This window comes from Solanum verrucosum, unplaced genomic scaffold (assembly GCF_900185275.1).
Source record: "Solanum verrucosum unplaced genomic scaffold, falcon-dt-bn FXZP01000023.1, whole genome shotgun sequence".
In the NCBI taxonomy this organism is placed as follows: Eukaryota; Viridiplantae; Streptophyta; class Magnoliopsida; order Solanales; family Solanaceae; genus Solanum; species Solanum verrucosum.
In genome coordinates, this window is record NW_026019842.1 from 809,167 (window position 1) to 814,444 (window position 5,278).

Consider the following 5,278-nt stretch of genomic DNA (forward strand, 5'->3'; position numbering starts at 1 on the left):
GTCAAAGTCAGTCATATCCAAAATCACCAAATCAACCCAAATTTGAAAATCCATAAATAAAATAGGACAAGCACAATAGACATGGCTGACTATGACAGACTCTCCAACTGGGGTAGAAACATGGATAGGGGCATCAAGTATATCACAAATCATAGCAAATTAATTCTGAGGCAAATCGCATGGACACATAAAAATAAGTAGAACCCGGATCAAATAACACGTTCGACATCCGGTCACAGATAAGAATAGTACATGTGATCATTTTTCGAATCGAAAATAGGATTCTGGGAGTGGAAGCCTTACCTTTAGCCTCAAGAATGGTGGAAAACTGTCAAGAAAACACTTGGGATCGTTCCTTAGTTCTCAAAGTTGAAAAGTGCAGAATAAAATATTTTTGGGATTTATTTTCGACTTAAGTCACGACTGTCCCGCCACATCGGTCCTCACCCCGCTACAGCGTCCCCGCCCTGGCGGGAAAATCCCGCCTTAGTGGCTTGCACGAAAACAGTGAGCAAATTTAAGAATTCCAAAACCCCCATTTGACAACAAACCTTCAACCAAAGACACTCAAAAACTACTCGTTCACGCTAAGATCAGTTACGGGAGTTCTACTCACCCGAATTCAATTCCGTAAAGTCGAACAGGTTCCTTAACGTCTTAGTTATCTACTCATGTGCTCAGAATCATAATTAAATCACTCAATTGTTACCAGATTTCCCTAGACTTTACTGACTCCAATTTCGTTCAAATCTAGACTAGGTTGAAAAATTCCAAGTTACTACGGAAAAAAATTTCGGCCCAAAATTTTCCCCCCTTGGCTTTTCTATAATAAAACAAACAAAATGTTGATAATCCAAAACATACAACAATCATGTAACTCTCACATCAATGAACAAACAGAGAAGATAATAACATGTTCATACTTAAGAAAATAATAAAGTAAACATACATGTAGTTAGGAGTGGAGACTAACATGAATGTTTCTTTTTGAATATTATAAAGTATGCAAAATATTATAATACACTAACACTCTGTTTGGATCATTGTTACCCATTGTATTGTATTGTATCGTTACTATACATACAATGTTTGTTTTGATTGTTACTTAAAATGTATTGTATTGTATTGTTAAATTTCGTTGTTATATAACAATGAAAACCTCCATTTTATGGAACAACCAATTTGGTGTGTTCCCATTGTTACTTAATTTCTTTTTCCAATTATATCTTTACATAATATTTCATAATACTATTTTACCCTTTACCTCTTATTATTTAATTCTAGTCAAACCTCCTATCCTAAAATAATTAACCCAGTGGTAGCTCCCTTCAAAATTAAGTTTGACGTCCAGGGATCGAATCCCTTGGTTAGCGTTTTATTTTTTAGTTTTGTACTTTCAGTTTTTTTTTTTTTAAGTTCCAGTTCCGATTTTCATGTTTTTTTTTTGTTTTTTTTTTTAATAAAACGTGCTAAAATGTGGTGTTAAACCCAAAAAATTCAAGGGTCCCATACTCCCATTCCTAAAAATTGTACCTATAAACTATATACTACTACTTCCTTGAAATTTTATTTTGTTGGCTTTTTTACACGTTTATACTTTTATTTTTCGAACCCCCTGAGCGAAAATCTTGGGTCCGCCACTGAACCCAGACACTTCCTTTCCATAAACTTAAAGAAAATAAATAAAGAATGCAAGAATAAAAAATAATGCTAGTAAGGATTACTAACTGGTTAAGCAGATAATTATTTTAACAAACAAAACTTGATTTTCCAATTCAACTCAATACAGCAGCCAAGAACAGAACTTTGAAAGTATTATGCTAAGAGAATTCTTATATTTTTTTAGAGTACGTGCGTGTTGTGCTAATAAAAACGTAAGTAAAGAACGAAATAAGAGTCTTGTTATAGTAAATAAGAGGGAACATTAGTAAGGAAAAAAATATTAATTTAGAGCAAAATCTGAAATATTATTTTCCTTAAACAAACAAGGAGGGAAAAATTAGTAAACTTTTTTTACAAAAAACGAGCAAAGCCTTATCAAAATTAAACATGTAAGAATTTGTCTAAATTTTATCTAGGACAAGAAAGATCAATTATGAGCAGCCCATAAGTTAATATTATGTAAAATTAGGCAAAAAGAAATAATTATGTTAAATAAAGAAAAGAAATAAGTATGCAACCCAAATCAAGTGTCAATATTTACACGTTATAATAACTTTTACCATAACCAAAGCAAGTAAAAAAAATCTGGTTAAAAAAATCTGGTAAAATTTATATAAGGTTAAATGAATCAATTTAAAGCATTAGTAATGTAAACTTAGTCATGCAAAAGAATTAGTCTATATTAAAACAATTTGTAATAACTTAAATGCAAGACTAAATCAAGACTCAGTCAGTAAGGAGAATTGTTCAAATTGATTAGAAAACAAATAATCAAATTGGAAAAAATTGAATCAAATCTTTCCGTCAAGATTCACTGAGTCAAAATCAAGAATCATGAAACTAGTGTAATCATTTAAAATTTATTTAATATAAACTCATAAAATGATTCAGATTATATTAAATTTATGAATATATCAGTCCAAATAAATGTTATGGATTAATATAATTGGGTTAATTATTTAAATTCAATAAATATGAATTTAATTAGAGTCCACTCTATAAAGTCCATATGTCATGTCACTTAAATTTGATTGGCCGAAAGGAATCGTGTTCCTATCACAACTACTATATTCTAAAACTATAAATAGGGGTCCTCATAATCCATAAAAGGAACCAATAATTCTAACAAGAAGCTAGAGAAAGCTCATGGATCAAAAGCTGCAGATTTCTCTACAAGTTCACGAATTCAAGAATTCAAGAACGGTCAAGTTCAAGAACGATCAAGTTCAAGAATGATCAAGATCAAGAACGATCAAGATCAAGACCATCAGTTTCAAGAACAAGCTCGAAGCGCTTGAATTCATGTAAAAGTCAAGATCAAGATAAAGTTCAAGTTCATCAAAGATTCAAAACAAGCTCCAAAGCCCTTGAATCCAGATCAAGATCATCAAGTCAAGTCCATATCAAGTTCATAAAATCCACAAATCAAGATCAAGATTCAAGATCAAGCTTGAAGCCCTTGAATTCAAGTATAAATTCAAGATCAAGATCAAGTTCAAGTTCATCAAAGATTCAAGAATAAGCTCCAAAGCCCTTGAATCCAAAATCATCAAGTTCAAGTCCATATCAAGTTCATCAAATCCACAAATCAAGATCAAGAATACAAACACTACAACATTTTATGTGTTTAACCACCCCAGAAAAGTGTAGCCAAAACTATGAAAAAGTGTGGTCTTTGATCAAACGCCACACTTTTCGACATTAGGCTACACTTTTGTAGGGGTGGCCTAAACTTGTGTAACCCTTGCCCTAAGGCCACATTTTTCAAGTGTTGCTTTAGAAAACAGTTCGTGAGCGTTGCCTTAGGCCAACAAGGGCCACGCTTGTCACCCATACTATGACAACAATTTTCATGATCTCAAACTACACTTTTAAAGTGTGCCTTTTCTATCTTATAGGCAACAATTTAAAAGTGTGGCCTTTTTTATCCCCTCTAAAACAAACATTTGTGAAATGTTGCCACAATTTTATTTTGCATATATTCCGTAACCATAAAATATAATATTATCCTATTTAGATGGTCTTAAGCATTAAACTATCTAATAAACAACTCAAAATAATTTTAAATGTATAGATTTGCAATAATCTTCAATAAACAGCACAAGTAGTATAATACACATTGAAATAACATTTCAAAATATGCATTTGCAATGAACTGAAAATAATAATAATTTGTATTTAAACATTATTATTCAAAAAGTCTTTCATTGATATATCATTGACTTTGAGGTCACCATCTCAAATTGGATCTTCCGCATTTTCCTACATATTCATAATATGAAATTTAAAATTACAAAAAAATCAATTAATAGTATGTATTCATATAGTATCATCAAATAATACAATGCCATGAATTTAAAAAAGAATTAATCATGAAGAATTAAAGGAATATCATTAAAACTTAAATGGAAAATGAATAGTGTTTGATGCAAAAAAGTGAAGAGCGCTAAACAATTTCTTGGACTTTGTAAAAGTTTGTTTCAATGATAACTCAATGAATTCATACACCTCAAAAAAGAAAGCATTGGTCAGCGATTAGCTAGAAGAGGAAAACTATGAGTAATTTCAACTTATAAGTAAGCAAATGAAACCTACATTTTACACCAAACTTCTAAAATAAAACTAAAATATATTTAAGAGGTTTCAGATGAGAGAAAATCCTTAAGAAATCAACACCACCACATCATATGGCAAGTGAAAACCTTTAGATGTTTCCGAACGTGGAATACAGTTCAAATTCACTAAACCTAAAGCTACTTCAAAACGCACATCCAATTCGACAAGCAATAATCTAAACGTTTAGTAAATTAGGGGTACTGCAACAAGAGCACTGCATCACTATATTTTTTCTCCCTTTGTCCCTTTTAATAGCTAGAATTCTAATGACTATAGCTTAGACTTACATATTGTAGCATATTTTTGCTGTCACACTAAAAGGAAGTAATGTTCTTGATATTTCCATACATGCAAAGCCATGAAACTGAAATAGTGAACCAAAAATTGCACTATGATACAAGTAAACAAGATACTTATTTGTAAGGGAAAATGAAGGTAATTTTATTGCCTACCAATTTACTTGGATCCATGTAAACATGCAAAAGAGATTTCATTACGGGATACTTCTTCCATATGGCAATGTCAAGTCATGGCTGAACCTTGAGAATAGCCACCAATGCTTTCAACTTGCAAGAGACAAACAAATAATAATGTAGGAATCACCATTATACTAACATTGAAGATACCAATATAGTTATACGCTTGTAAAAATTGGTAGTCTTTCAAAATTTTAAGAGATTGTTATAAAATATTATAGTGTGGATGTCCACTACACCAAGAAGTTACTCTCACCCACTATCTCCATTACTTACCTCAATTATGAAGATAACCAAACCTCCATAACCTCCAACTTTATAACCATTATTCTTGTAACCTTTCACTTCCATAACCTCCTCCATTATATTCATGTTAATGTCATGTTTATGACTAACCTTTTGTATGCCTCTATGTTACACTATAAATAGATGCATAAGGGTTCATAGTTTAGACACTTGATTGTTTGGAAGAATAAGAAAAGCTCTCATCTCTTGTCTTCCTATTTCTATTATCATCTTCAATA

At 31.3% G+C, this 5,278-nt stretch overlaps 1 long non-coding RNA gene across 1 annotated transcript; it reads right to left on the minus strand.

Annotated features, from left to right (window-relative positions):
* Nucleotides 1-3,869: 3,869 nt before the first annotated feature.
* LOC125816308 (uncharacterized) lies at nucleotides 3,870-4,854 on the minus strand. Its single transcript, XR_007442222.1, has 3 exons — nucleotides 4,731-4,854; nucleotides 4,566-4,642; nucleotides 3,870-3,924 (listed from the first exon to the last, which is right to left on the minus strand). It is a non-coding gene; the product is annotated as an uncharacterized LOC125816308 (long non-coding RNA).
* Nucleotides 4,855-5,278: the final 424 nt, after the last annotated feature.